Below are 16,239 nucleotides of genomic sequence, written 5' to 3'. Positions count from 1 at the left end.
GCATAGGTGCTGAGTTAAGTTTTCACTAGTTGCCTTGATAGCAAATATTGTGTAATTTGTTAAGTAAGTTGTCCCATTCATTGAATATATTAATTCATTTGAATAACTGAGCAAAACATTATACAGAAACAACAGTTTGTTAAATGTCTGGAAAGTGATTGTGCTGCCAGGAGCGAACTCACCATGAAAAAAAGGTAGGCAACTCTTGAGGGGCCCCGACCTAAACACCTAATGAAAGTGTTTAAAATAAATTTGACACCCCCCATTATTTAATTGTATCATAAAAAAAACACCCCAAATTACTGAACTTGCATAAGATTGATCATGTAAAAGTGTTAAGTCCTCCCCAGTTCTCCTGCAGCAATGGTATGTTCCAGTCAACAGCAAGTCGAGAGACTTGCAGGTCAGCAGAGGCAGCATTGCCAGACTGGGTGGTGTCTAGCTCAATAGGGCGGTTTTTAATCTGACTTTGTGGGAGAAAGTTTCTCTAGGTTTGCTCAAATTGGGCGTTTTATTTTTTTACCCAATCTTGCAACACTGGCTTAGCCGCACGAGGGACTATGCAATCCTGAGTGAAGTCAGGTTGATTGTTCCTTTAATACTCAAGGTATGCTAACAATGTAATGCTTTTTTTATAATTTTTTACATTAGACACATTTTTATACAATCTCCTTGTTTCTGTTTGATAGGTCATGTATTTTATTTATTTAGTGCTCAGATCTGATGTAAAGCTTCACTGAAAAGACTGAATGAGACAGGAAAACAACTGTGGTTTTTGTGATATTAATTTAAAATCAATACATCATTTGTTTACTGCTGGTGTTGCAAAAAAACAAATTATTTTTGGTGTTATCTCAGGTGATTTAAGAGTTTAGCTCTTAATGTTTTCTTACTACTTGGAAAATGTTAACAGTATAAACAGGTTTTTGAAAATCAAATCCTTCTTTATTACCGTATTTTCCGGACTATAAGTCGCCCTTTTTTTCATAGTTTGGCAAGACTTATACTCCGCAGCGACTTATATTAGAAATAAATTGAAATAAATGCATTGTTAACCCTCCTGTTATGTTCATGAACAGAGATGATGTTCCTGGCTAAATTTGATGTATGAGGTATGTTAAGTGTTAAGAGTATGTTAAGTGACTCAGAGAATCAGCAAACTTTTTTTACAGTAAGATCTTGAAGGCTAACAACATAATATTCTATTTTCCAATGATTTCATAGATTCAGAAATGCAGTAAAAATGACAACTGTTTCTACAAATACAGGATGAAAACAGAGTATTAGTTGGCCAATGATGCTTCATGAAAGGAATAAATAAATAAGTATGAGAAAGAATTACTGTGAAATTATGAGACAAACAGTCTGCTATGATTGTGTCTTATGAGGTTGTGCAAGTTATTAGTTCTTGGTCTCAGATTTTGTCAAATAAATTTCCCGTCAAAATGCAACTTATAGTCCAGTGCGACTTATCTGTGTTTTTTTCTACTTTATAATGCATTTTTGGGCTGGTGCGACTTATACTCCGGAGCGACTTATAGTCCGGAAAATACGGTACGTTTCACAGGGACATTTGCTTTTTTTTAACCCCCCTTTTCATCTTCTTTCTCTTTCGGCTTTTCCCATCAGGGGTCGCCACAGCGAATCACCCTTTTCCACCTCACTCTATCATGGACATCTTCTACCCTAACATTAGCCAACTCCATGTCCTCTGTTAAGACATCCATATAGCTCCTCTTTGGCCGTCCTCTTGCCCTCCTGCCAGGCAGCTCCATCTCCAACATCCTTCTACCAATATATCCACTATCCCTCCTCTGAACATGTCCAAACCATCTCAGTCTGGCTTCTCTGACTTTGTCGCTAACACAGGCAACATGAGCCGTCCCTCTGATGTACTCGTTCCTTATCCTGTCTAACCTGGTCACTCCTAAGGAGAACCTCAACATCTTCATCTCCGCTACCTCCATATCAGCCTCTTGTCTCTGTCTCACTGCTACCGTCTCTAACCCAGAGAGCAGAGCTGGTCTCATCACTGTCTTGTACACCTTTCCTTTGAGTCTTGCTGACACTCTTCTGACACACAACACTCCTGACACTTTCCTCCACCCGCTCCAACCTGCCTGCACTCGCCTCTTCACCTCTTTTCCACACTCCCCATCACACTGCACTGTTGACCCCAAGTACTTAAACTCCTGCACCTTCTTCACCTCAGCCTCCTGTAACCTAACGCTTCTACCTTGATCCCTCTCGTTCAGACACATGTATTCTGTCTTACTACGACTGACCTTCATGCCTCTTCTTTCCAGAGCAAACCTCCACCTCTCTAGCTGTTCCTCCACCTGCTCTCTACTCTCATTGCAAATTACAATGTCATCTGCAAAAATCAAGGCAAGGCAAGGCAAGGCAAGTTTATTTGTATAGCACAATTCGTACACAAAGTAATTCAAGGTGCTTCACAAAACAAAAAAATGCATTAAAATCTCAATACATCATAGAAATAATCAACGAAAAATTTACTTTAAAAGAAAAGAAAAAAAAAATTGAAAAGTGATTTAAAAATAAAGGAAGGAAAGGAAAGAAAAGTGCAGATAGGACCTTTCAGTCACATACACGGCTAAACAGAAATGTTTTAAGTCTAGATATGAACATGAACACAGAAGAGGCCTGTCTTACGATTTCAGGGAGGCTGTTCCAGATTTTAGCTGCAGAATATTGAAACGCTGATTCCCCTTGTTTAGTTCTGACTCTGGGCATCAACAGGAGGCCGGCCCCTGAGGTCCTCAGAATACGAGATGGTTCATATGGCACTAACATGTCAGAGATGTACTTTGGTGCTCGGCCATGGAGAGACTTGTACACAAGCAGAGCTGCTTTGACGTCTATTCTTTGAAGTACAGGGAGCCAGTGCAAAGACCTGAGCACAGGACTAATGTGATCATACTTCCTGGTTCTGGTCAGGACTCGAGCAGCAGCATTCTGGATGTACTGAAGCTGTTTTACAGCTCGTTTGGAGAGGCCAGTGAGCAGGCCTTTACAGTAGTCTAACCTACTGGAGACAAATGCATGAATAAGTATCTCCAGGTCTGGCTTTGACACTATGTTTTTGATTTTTGCAATGTTTTTCAGATGGTAAAATGCCGCTGATGTTACTGACTTGATATGGCTGTTAAAGTTCAGATCAGAGTCCATGATTACCCCTAGATTTCTGACTTGATTTGAGGGTTTAAGAGACAGAGAATGAAGGTAGCTGCTGACACTTTCTCTTTGTTTCTGTGGGCCAACAATAATAACTTCGGTCTTGTTTGAGTTTAGCTGGAGAAAGTTGTTCTGCATCCACGCACTGATCTGTTGGAGGCAGTGGCTGAGTGAATCCACCGGCCCATATTCACCTGTTGTCAGTGACACATAGATCTGAGTATCATCTGCATAGTTGTGATAAGATATGTTATTACTGCGTATTAACTGCCCTAGTGGCAGCATGTAGAGGTTGAACAGAAGGGGTCCCAGGATCGATCCCTGGGGCACACCACAAGTCAAGGCCATGTAGTCTGAGACACAACTCCCAATTTCAACAAAATATTTCCTGTCTTCCAGATAAGACTTGAGCCAACTTAGGGCAGATCCAGAGATGCCAACCCAGTCTTGGAGTCTGTGCAAAAGGATCCCATGATCAACAGTATCAAAGGCAGCACTCAGGTCTAGTAGGATTAAGACAGTGACTTTGCCATCATCAGTGTTCAGGCGGATGTCGTTGGTTACCTTGATAAGAGCAGTTTCTGTGCTATGATGGGGTCTAAAACCTGACTGGAAAACATCAAATGAATTGTTTAATAAGAGAAAATCAGTGAGCTGTTGGTAGACAACTTTTTCAAGGACTTTTCCTAAAAATGGCAGATTAGAGATAGGTCTGTAATTATTCAGTACAGTGGGATCAAGACCGCTTTTCTTCAGGAGAGGTTTAATGACTGCAGTTTTTAAGGCCTCTGGAAATATTCCAGATTGAAGAGACATGTTAACTATTTGACTAATTGATGGCAACACACTGTTCAGGACAGACTTTAGAAATCTAGTGGGTAACACATCAAGGCAGCATGTAGACGAGCTCAGACGGGTGATGGTCTCTTGGAGAGTTTGGTCAGTGACAGGTACAAAGTGAGTCAGCTTAGAGTGAGTAGGTGGCCGTTCGATAGTTATATGTGTTGTGGAGTTGATGGCTTTTTTAATGCCCTGAACCTTGTCATTAAAAAATACAGCAAACTCATTACATTTAGGTGTGCAAACCAGTTCTATTGGTAGCTGGGTTGGAGGGTTAGTTAATCTGTTTACTGTTGTGAACAGGACACGAGAGTTGCTGCTGCAACTTCCAATGATTTCAGAGAAGTACCTTTCCCTTGTTCTGCATAAGATCTGGTTGTAAGCGTACAACTCCCCCTTATACATTTCATAATGAACCTGGAGTTTTGACTTGCGCCACTTTCGCTCAGCTCTGCGGCACTGTTGTTTCTGTGCCCTGACTAGATCATCGTTCCTCCAGGGAGCTTTCTGTCTATGTTTTCTCAATTTAACCTTCATAGGGGCAATGGCATCCAGAACATTCAAGATGCTAGAAGTAACAGAATTCAGCATTTCATCAACATTGGCACCAGAGGCGTTTTCAGGGTTTATCATTTCTACAAACTGTGCCCTAGTGCTCTCATTTATTTGTCTCCTTTGGACAACTGCAGGACCAGGCGGTGGTTTGGGAGCAACAGACAGGTCAAAGAATACACAGAAATGATCAGAGAGGGCGACATCAACCACACTGACATTGTAAATATTAACCCCCTTTGTGATGAGCAGGTCCAGAGTGTGCCCTCTGCATCAACATCATTGTCCAGGGAGATTCCTGTCTTACCTCGTCTGTCAGCCTGTCCATCAGCAAAAATGTGTTGGACTTTTAATAGAATCAGAAAGTAATAAATAATGGATGATTAATTACTGCTAATTAATCACTGATTAATATTTTGGGTGGTTCTTTTGAGGGGCTGGTGGTTTTTAGATGACTTTTGGACTGGAAAACCATGACTATCTGGCAACACAGGCAGAGAATAAATGATAATTCAAAGCCATTTTTTTTTTTTTTTTTTAACTTGTCCTGTCCAACAGCTGGGCAGCAAGATGAGAACTGAGGGCCCCTTGTGTTGGACATATTTTACTTTAACAATAGGGGTTATTGATCTTCAGACAAACCAAAGGTATGTCTGAATAAACCTCTTTTGTAATTGAGGCCAAACTTTATTAATTTCAACCATGTTTGAAAATCTTTGGTGTTGGACCGGACGGAAAAGGAAAGAAGGGAAGAAGAGAGAGGGATGTTAGAGAGAGGGGGGGGGGGGGGGTTAGGAGGGTGATAATAGGAGGGGAGGGGGGATAAGACAATGAAGCAGCATAAAGCAACAAGTTTACTGATTGTTTATCATTACGGTAAGGTTCAAATGCAGTACAAAAAGGGCGGGGCCTGTCCACACACACACACTCAAATGTTATCAACACACCTGGGGGGTATTCCCGAAAGCAGGTTATGCCAGCTCCCACGGTAAGTTTGAGGCTAAGGAAGTTGATAACCTCAGCTTTCGGTTCCAGAAATGGAGGTATGTTTCAGAGTAGGTCAAGTTGCCATGGCAACTCATGCTCTGAACATAACCTGGTCGGGAGCAGGTTTAGTTCAAGGTTTGTTTGTTTACAGAGCAGTGAAGCAGCATGGCGTGTCCATTTGAAGATGATTTAGTGGATGAAGAAGCTCAGATAATACTATTTCCACCGTGAGAGGATGATAAGATCACATATGGATGTTGGAAAATTAAACTTTTTTACTTTTATCTAACATAGTTATTTGCTTCAGTTAAGATAAATCATTTGTATGTTAAGTCAGTTTAAAAATAACACGCAGTTTTCAGACAGTTATTTTACTTTCATTCAAATTAATTCAATTAAGTTGGTGTAACGTTGGTCCTGCTGTTAGATCGGCATTGCAAAGGATTGTGGGATACCATTTCCTTTGCCTGTCTGGACGGATTTTGGTTTAAGTGTGGCTTTTTGACCAAATGTGTTTAGTTGTTTAGCTGTTTTACTGTGTTGTGCCATGTTTTGCTGAGTTTTTTAGTCCTACTGTGCCTATGTCTCTGCATCGTGAGTAAGAGTGAAGGAGAGGATGATGAGTTTATATAGCACGTCTACCGGTGATTACTGTGATGGCAATGACGGAAAATTCTTTAATGAATTTGTGCGCAACCTGCAGTTTTTTCCCGTCCTTTTTATTGTTATAAAAATGAGCATATCTGCCTGCTCATACTTAGACATATGAGAGATCAAGAAATATAATTAATTAAGATGGAAAAAATATTAATTGAATTGGAGTAATATGACATTTAGTTAGATAAATTCATAAATTTGAGTTGTATAAACAATTATTGAGTTTAATAGACGTAAGAAATTAGGTTGATTAAATTTAACTCAATTATTTGTTACCAATAGAAGTAATTCATTTAAGGTGGCAAAATTGGATAAGTTATATATATATGCGTCACAAGGAAAATGGAAGTAAGATCAGAAACTTGTGCGTTTACTTTGTCTGTTCTTACTACAAGCAGAAATTCTTTCTTTTGATGATGCAGCCATATTACTTTTTTTGATGGACGTATAATCTTCATACGCCATTATTAAAACCTCAGACTCCGTCTCACTGAAGTATAGCGCTTTCTTTTTTTCCACGCGTTTCCATGGTGACTCCAGAAATTGGCAATCCATTGAGAATGTCTTTGTGTACTTGACATGCACGTGCATTAACCCAGGGTTACCAAGTCGAGCATAATTACACCAACTCATATCCGGTCTTTTGGAACCGACATACCCCGGGTAAGCAAGTTCAGGCGGATTTCAGCCAGAGTTCAGGCTTAAAGTCAGGCTAGTTTCACATACTAGTTAGCTAGTTTCACATTACACCTGGTGTAATGTGAAACACCCCCCCCGCACGGAGAGAGCACCGCCGGGCCCAGGAAACCGGCACCCAAGGGACACGGCCACCATTGCCAAGGGCCCCGTACCCCCCACCAGGGAAGGGGTAGGGGACAGATTGTCCTAGGTCCCACCTTCCTTGCAAAATGTGTGTGCGTGTGTTTGAGAGGTGTGTGTGCATGTGTGTGTGTTTATGTTGGGATGTATATATTGAGGGGTGAGGGGTGTGTGTACTAAGGGGGGTGCAGTTAAAATTGGCGGGTAGGGCACTAAGGGGACATCTCCTGATTACTCACAGTGATGTCCCCTCACCCTCCCCACCAAGGGGCCCTAAATGTCTAAGGTGCGGTTAAAATTGGCGGGTAGGGTGCCAGGATGACATCTGCTGCTTGCTGGCAGTGATGTCTAAACACCCCCCCTTCCAAGGGCCCTACATGTCTAAGGTGCAAATAAAACCGAAAGAGGGGGGGCCACTCCATACGGAAACCATAGGAGGGGGGCCACTGCCAAGTAGCCCCCCCCCCCCCCCCAAGGCGCATCGCAGGCTAAACCCCCCACCCCCTCACCCTAATATGAGGTTATATGAGGAAGAGGGTAAGTTGGGGACAGCTGGTAGACTGTCCCCCGGTGGTCAAACAGCTGTCCCCCCCCCCCAGCACAGGGGCCAGGTCCACCCAGCCCAGGGGCCCCATCCCCGGAGGCGCCGGCACCCCAGGCCCAGCATCACCCACCCCACACAGAGAGAGGGGAGTCAGAAAGCGTCGCCCCCCCGGAGCAAGTCCAGGCCCCCACCCCCAGACGCCGGCCCTAGAAGAGCTTTGGTCAGGCCCCACACCCAAGCCCAGAGGACCACGCAGCGCCCCAGCCCGCCCCACCCAGGCACCGGAGACCCCGACCCCTACCCCGAACCACGGCAGAAAGGCAAGGAGCAGCGACGACCAGGCCCCCCCACCCCCTAAGTCATGGAGTTAGCTACGGGAGACCAGAGAGACTGAATTCTTTCAAAGTTACCTGAACTTTGGGCTGACATTTTTTCCAAGCTGATATGATCAAGCAGCAGATTCCTTTGTTGACTTATATTTATATTTTTCTTGTTTTTCCAATTTATTAAAATAGTTTTTTTAGCAATACAAAGAGTTATGAAAATGGTAGATACTAATCCTCTTTCTACATCGATGGCACTCACACCACAAAGCACACAAAGTGACGGTGAAGCCGTGATTGAAACCTTAAGCCAGACTGATCGGCACATACCTGCTGCCAGAGAGCCTGGACAGGCGTGCAGAACCACAGTGCGTGCATGTAACTGTCGGGTAGATCACTATCACAGTGCTTGCAAATGTCTGAGTTACTGAGACCCATCTTGAACATCCTCTGTCCAGTGTAGTAAATTCTGTTTAGAGTTTTGAAATGGATTAGCTGCAGATTTGGACTTTTTGTCAGTTTAAAGGTGTTTAGACAAAGTTCTGACCAGAAGCTTTCATCTGTGCTGATGCTCAAATCCGCATCCCATTTTGTTGTCGGAAGTGAACTTTTATTATCTAAATTACATAAAAGTTTGTATATTTTGGAGAGAGTTTTTTTCATTGAGAAATTAATCAAAATGAAATTAATTCAAAGCAATTTTTAAAAAAGAGTGGTCAAATGAAGCATAGTGATCTGAGGGGAAATAGGGAGAACAAGAACAGAAAAATACTCTAAAAGAATATTTAAAAAAAAAGTAAAGATTGGGAATAGTGGTAAAAAAGGAGAGTAAAGGTTTGGAAGGGGAAGAAAATGGTAACTCTGAAAATAAAGAAGTTAGTGCAACTTTAATCTGCAACTTTACAACTTTTCCATTGATGACCATTATTTGTCATCTGAAGTGTCTGTGCTTAGATAGCTTTATGGGACAGGAAAATCAAGAACTAAATCTAATCTTGAAATGGACCATTGTGTTCTCTTTGTTGTGGTTTTTTCATTCCAATGGGCTCATGCAGTGAAGTAATAAGAATCCTTTCTTGATGAACATGTCTTGTTTTTAATTAAAGCTAATGTACTGTCCAAATCTGACAGTGTTTATGTTTTGTAGTTTTCCAGTTTAGCAAGTATCCAGGATTTTTTGATATTATAAAAAACAGTAAGAAGTTTAACTGTTTTTCTTTTTTGCAATACAAAAATATGATTCAGTTTTAACATGAAAAGATGGCACCTTAGCAGCAGATCCTCTTAGGCATTTTTGCTGGTACAGCAGATTTATGGAAAAAGTTATTCTCAGGACCCGAAGCAGGATGTGTTGGTCCCAGACAAAACATACCAGGGGATTCTGTGTGATTTGTCTCCTGTGTGCTCTGTTATCTCATCTCATTTCATTTGTTGTCTTTATTCCACACCTAATTCAAAGCAGTTGACAGCTAAGTGTGCTCAGTTTTCCCCAAAACCTGTGAAAATGTTTAAATTCTAGGAGTGCATGGTGGGGTACTGGTTAGCCCTCACCAACATTGGTTCAGATCCCGGCTGGGACATTTCTATGCGGAGTTTGTATGTTTTCCTCATGCATGTCTGGATTCTTTTTGGACACTCCAGCTTCCTCCCACAGTCCAAAACAATTATTCACAAGTATTTGTGCATTTGTGACTCTTGTTTGTCTTTTTGTATTAATGTGTTGTTGTATGTCTTTGTGTTGCCGTGCCATGGATTGTCCATATGTCCTGAATGAATCCCACATTCACTCTACATACAGTGGGTACAACAGGCTCTAGCAACCTCATGACCGCAAATGGAATTAAAAAGGTCTAGAAAATTCAAGAATGTTGATTTTAGACTATTTTAGATGTGAGATAGAAACGTTCTTTCGCTTTTAAAACTATTTTTAATTTGTTCCCATGATATTCTTTGTCAGAACATATTTGACAAGCGATGTGTCGTATTTGAGCACAATTTGAACAGAGGGTTGGAAAAAGCTGATGTTGTGGATCTTGCCTATAAGGTTAAGAGAGCTCTGGCAACTCCTGCTGAAAACCTCCTGGATATCTCCCTAGGCAATTGTTTGGGCATGCTGTAGGCCCCAGGCAAACCTCAAGCCATAATCACATTTACCTCTGCGAGTTTTTGGGTATTCCAGACCAATGGAGGGTCATAGAGAGTAGTGGCTTCATTTTAAGGAGAGCACAGATGTGTTCTCCAGTTCCCTTGAGGCTTGTGCAACCACTTTAAGGGGGGGGGGTCATAAAATGGAACATACGTGTGTATGTTGTGCATGTAAGTGTATTGTGAAGTATTCTTAAGGCTAGTGTAAGTTGCTTGCTCTTATAACGTACAGGTGATGCTGTTGTAAGTACCCTCACGCCAACCCTAGGCTCCAGGCTAGTTAGCCCTCTCGCAAATAACCCGTATCCACCCGTAAGAGCAGTTGTGACTAATATTACGTTTACACCAGGCATGTTTAAATTGATTCGGCTTACAACGCCCTTTCATCGGCCACATGTTTTGTACGTAGAGCTAAAAAATGATTGTAGAAACTTGCGTTTCGACACGTAAATGTGAGAGTTTTGAACGAGGAAGCCCAAAATGCGTACATATACTTTTCAGTCAAAGTGACAGCACGACTAAGTGCATCGCCGAAGGGCACTGTGAACATAGCTTAAGGCTTAAGAATCATTTGAGGGACTTTGTCACTCAGCTATCTTGGGATTACCTTGGTGCTCTCCCAGAAGAACTAGAAAAGATCTCTGTGGAGAGGGAGGTGCTGCAGAAAAAGATGGATGGGTAGGGTCTATTGGTATTGAAAAGATAAATGATAAGCTGGTGTAGTAAGCCTTCTGGGAGGAGAGTGATTAATTTTTGTCAAGTCTGGAAGGAACCCTTTGCAGTTTGGAAGTGAGGTCATTTTTTTTTTTACTATACACACTCTTATTTTCAAAATAAGTCACACTGCTCCACACTGCTTTTCCTATTAGATTCCCTCTCTCCAAATAAAGTATCATTGCCCTTTGTTTCTTGATTTTGATTACATATTTATTTTAAGAAAAAAAAAGGTAATCATTGCGTGATTCATATCTAGGTCCAACAGTGGTTCCATGTCTACTTTTTCACATCATCTGAGCAGATAAAAAAAACGGGTCCCCTGTTAAATGCTTTCCTATGAGCACTTGTCAGTTTACTGAGAAAAAGGGAAGTTGTGGAAAGTTGCACACTTCCATATGTGGATGAGTAGAGGCCGCTACCATGTATACAGTCTCCCACAGTCTCATAAAACTCTAAATATAATAGACAACAGAGGAAAATGGGATGAGAGTTATTGCAATGGGAAAACAAAACCAAGACCAAATTTAGTTTGGTTTATATAAAAAGATATTTCTTCATCTGAAAATACCGTGGATGAACACACTTTTACCACATTAGATAGCAGTAGTACAAGCTTTTTTTCCAAGTTGGCCAAACCTCATCCTAAATAAATTTTCCTTATGTGCTGGCGTTAAAAAACGAGGCTTTATTGAAGCAAACTGGTCAATTCTATAAAATCATGACTGAATATCCTAGGTGAAGTGGTTTTGTCAGCCCACTCCTCAGTCTGATGACCGTACTCCATACTCAGCTTGCATGGGACTCTGCTTAACCCTTTAACACCGGAGCTTTACCACCATTGTTTACATTCTTTCAACTATCATAACTCTTCAACCATTTATACAATTAACAAAATTCCAGCTGATTCTGAAGCGGAGAAAAGCAGCCTTGCACTGATGTGCAACACTTTACAATTGTGAAGTGCTTACACAATCCAATGTAAATGAGCTAAATCGGTCGCGGAGAAAACCGGCTTTGTGCCATTATGCAGCTCTTTACATTCATAATATGTAGCATATCGGTGCAAAGCCGATTTTAAAAGTTGCTTTTTAATTACATTCGAATCAGCTGTTTGCATTGATCACGTAAATGGTCAAGAAGTTATATGTCAGAGCATTTGTTGTTTAGGTGTCGCTGATGACATCTCCAGTGTTAAAACCCTTGTGCTATCTTAGATGACCCCACCCTTACTTTGACATGTTTATTCCTACCATGACAAAGGTGAATAAAGGTGGAAAGATTTCATGTAATCCTTGGACACCAGTGAAGATCACAAATCATTGAAGAAAAAAGGTTTAGCGCACTGTCTAGTGGGTCTAGATGACCCAACTCCCAATGCTAAAATGCAGAGGAAAGCACAAGGGTTACATGATTAAGGTACATCTAGGCCAGTGTTTTCCAACCAGTGTGCTGCGGCACAATAGTGTGCCATGGGAGACGGTCAGGTGTGCTGTGGGAAATTGCCCTCATTTGCTGATCTAAAATCATTTACCATCTCCAGGATATCAGCTCTGTGTTCATCCAAACAGGCCCTGATAAAACACTGAGTAGTAAGGAATATGAAAGATCATATAATAATTTTTCTTTGTGTTTATTTGATTCTATTAAATTTTGATTTAAAAGAATAAATTATAAATAAATTTTGACATTTTGATAAGAATGATGGTACCGCGATTTAGCTGCAGCTATAACTGTATTCTGAAAAGTCCCGCCCCTTTAACTGTCTCCACCAATCATTCTTGGAGGCTTAATCACACGTCATCAGTCTGACCAATCAGAAGTGGTTAAAGTCTTCACTTCCTTGTTCTGATTCTGCTCATAAAGTCTCTCAGTTCCAACAAAAATACCAGCTAAAGCTCATCTTTAGCGGTTTAGCTTTCCACAGAATCTGGTATCAGACTGTGGAACAAGTGAACAAAACAATGAAGCTCAGAGACGCGAGTCTGTTTGCATTCGGCGGCTGTTTGCACTACATCTCCCATGATGCATTGAGTTAAAGTGACAGCGTCAATGAGTCGTCTTTTGTTAAACGTATTGAAACCACAACGAACACACATCAAACAGTTTTTAAATCTTTTAACTTAACTTTTATTACATCTTTTAGAAAAAACAGTTGCAACTTCCAGCTTTTTCTGCCACAATTATCACAAAAATGCATGTGAGATTGCGGAGGGGCTGTAGATCAATTCAGACTATGAGTTTCTCCTTTTTTTTATTTTTGGATGCTGGTGTGCCGTGGGATTTTTGTCAAGGTTAAAGTGTGCCGTGGTTCAAAAAAGGTTGAAAAACACTGATCTAGGTAAAGCTACGTACACACCCGGCATGAGTGGCATGTCAAGAGTGTGCTGAATGTGGTATTTTTAATGCTCTTTCAGCATATGGTGTTCACACAGATCTGTCGCTACTCGAGACCAGCGCATGTACTCACAGTTGAAAGGGGCTTGTGGGAAATGTCAAAGCGATGCAAGTCTCGTAAATCTTGCCTCAGGCTTTTTCTTTCACAGATCTATTCTGATATATGAAAGACTTGGTGTCAAATATTTCTTGCTTGACACAAACTGAAATTATTAGTTTTTTCCTTTCTTGATCAATTTTCAACCGGTTTTTAACTTCCATGTTTTGAAAAATACACTACCCATATGTCACTACCAAATCCAAGTCGTTGGTCAAACTTCGAACTGTTTCATATTCAATGCATGTTCAATGGCCAGGTGTTTTGTATGCAGACCCCGAAAAACAGTTTTAAAAGATGGTTATGCGTTCACACGCATAACCATAAGAGTTCGAACACAGAAACCCGTACTGGCGTGTTCACATAGACTTTTTATTGTAAGCGGTCTTTAGAACGTGCATTTTCAAGCCCGGTGGGGACATGGCATAAAGTACATCCGGACTGATACTTTGATGATTGGCGAACTGGGAGATTTTAATTCCAGTTGCCATGACTTTACTTCAAGACAACATCACCTGGATGAATAAGTACCTACACAGACATATGGCTACACGTTTTTTTGGGGGGAAGAGGATATTAGAAGACATCTAGGCTAATGTTTGTACAAACAGATTTTACCATAAAATAACTTGTTCCCCTACAATTTGCAGTAATGAGTTATTAGAAGCACACTGCTTAGCTGGAACAATAAACAAGAACTTGCAGACCGACACAGAAAGACGTCATAATTTCCTGAAACAATAGGGAAAATAGAGAAAACTGTCTGGAAAACACAAGTGGTAAAAGTATGTAAGTATATTCAAAATGTTTCTTATGTGTACGTGTTTGTACTTATTTACTCTACTTATATACTTGCTTTATACTATACTTATTTACAACAAACATACAACAAAAAGAAATATAAAGCATCTAAAAAAAATCTGTTTTTGGAAAAAACAAAAAAATAAACAAGGTTATTGTCAAATTCAGGGAGGTATTCCAGAGAGCAGGTTATGCTAGCTCCCACGGTAAGTTTGAGGCTAAGGATTTTGATAACCTCAGCTTTCGGTTCCAGAAATGGAGGTATGTTTCAGGATATGTCAAGTTGCCATAGCAACTCATGCTCTGAACATAACCTGGTCTGGAGCAGGTTTAGTTGAAGATTAGTTTGTTTTCAGAGGGGTGAAGCAGCATGGTGTGTCCATTTAAAGATGATTTAGTGGATGAAGAAGCTCAGATAATACTTTTTCCACCGTGAGAGGGTGACAAGATGGATGTTGTTAAGATAAACTTTTTTACTTTGATCTAACTTAATTATTTGCTTCAGTTAAGATAAATCATTTTATTTGTTAAGTCAGCTTAAAAATTACACATAGTTTTCAGACAGTTTCAATTCAATCAAGTAGGTTTAACTTTGGTGCTGCTGTTAGATCGGCAGCGCAAGGGATTGTGGGATACCATTCCCTTTGCCTGTGTGGACGGATTTGGGTTTAAGTGTGGGTTTTTGACCAAATGTGTTTAGTTGTTTAGCTGGTTTACTGTGTTTTACCGAGTTATTTTGTCCTACTATGCTTACGTCTCTGCACCATGAGTTAGAGGAAAGTAGAGGATGATGAGCTTATATAGCACCCCTACCATTAAATACTGTTATGACGAGGGAAAATTCTTTAATCAATTTATGCACTTCGCACATTTTTTTCTTGTCCTTTATATTGTTAGAAAAATGAGCATATCTGCCGGCTCAAACTTAGACATATGAGAGTTCAAGAAATATAATTAAATAAGATGGAAAAAATATTAATTGAATTGGAGTAATATGACATTTAGGTAGATAGGTAAATTTGAGTTGTATAAACAATTATTGAGTTTTATAGACGTAAGAAATGAGGTTGAATAAATTTAACTCATTTATTTGTTACCAATAGAAGTAATTCATTTAAGTTGGCAAAATTGGATAAGTTTTATATATATATAAATATATAAATATATATGCGTCACAAGGAAAATGGAAACAAGATCAGACACTTGTGCGTTTACTTTGTCTGTCTACTACAAGCAGAAACTCTTTTTGATGTTGCAGCCGTGTTACTTTATTGATGGGCGTATAATCTTCATACGCCGTCATTTAAATCTCAGACTCCGTCTCACTGAAGTATAGCGCTTTCTTTTTTTTTCACCACGCGTTTCCATGGTGACTCCAGAAATCGGCGATCTATTGAAAATGTCTTTATGTACCTGCCGTGCACGTGCGTTACCAAGTCGAGCGTAATTACACTAAATCAAATCCGGTCTTTTGGAACAGACATACCCAGAGTAAGCAAGTTCAGGCGGATTTCAGCCAGAGTTCAGGGTTAAAGTCAGGGTGGTTTAAACATGCTTCCTGGAATACCCCCCAGCTTTTTCCATGGGTGATATAAATAAATCTTCAAAAGCTTCTTTTGTTTTAGACATTTTCCCAAAAGATTGTATGTTTTCCAACTAAACAAACCATTAGCAGCACCTAATACTGTTCATAAACTGTCTGTTGGGAATTACTAAAAGCCGAAACAGAAAACTTAAAGACCCACTTCGTCGAAAATTGTGTTTTTGTGGCATTTTCTGATTTGGAGGACATATAATGAAAATCAAGCTTAAAATTGCATTTCTCACTATTTCGTTATCCAAGTTTTCACAAATTAGAAGCAGATGAAAAAATGCAGTTGAAAATAGATCAAAAGATTATTGGAGTGGGTTCTTAATGGACATTAGTGATGAGCAACTAGCCCCTGTTTACTTTTCACTCTTACCTTTCTCACTGTATTTGAGTGTTTTTTTCCAGCATGTTTCAATTCCTGGCTTGTATAAAGGCATTTCATTAAAGATATAACCATCTTTGGGTCACGTTGTCAGACAGCGTGGAACGCCAAACCATACCCTCCTCTAACAAATGCTAACAGATGGCATATCCATGACTTCCATTTGTCGTAGAATCTACGTACTAGAAACTGGTG

At 40.3% G+C, this 16,239-nt stretch overlaps 1 protein-coding gene across 2 annotated transcripts in view; it reads left to right on the top strand.

Moving 5' to 3' along the window:
* The window catches only part of lpar1 (lysophosphatidic acid receptor 1), a 133,662-nt gene that overhangs the window by 80,627 nt on the left and 36,796 nt on the right, over positions 1-16,239 (top strand).

This window comes from Oryzias latipes, chromosome 12 (assembly GCF_002234675.1).
Source record: "Oryzias latipes chromosome 12, ASM223467v1".
Taxonomy (NCBI): Eukaryota; Metazoa; Chordata; class Actinopteri; order Beloniformes; family Adrianichthyidae; genus Oryzias; species Oryzias latipes.
The sequence above is the reverse complement of the archived record's forward strand: the minus strand, read 5'-3'. Positions and strand labels throughout refer to the sequence as shown.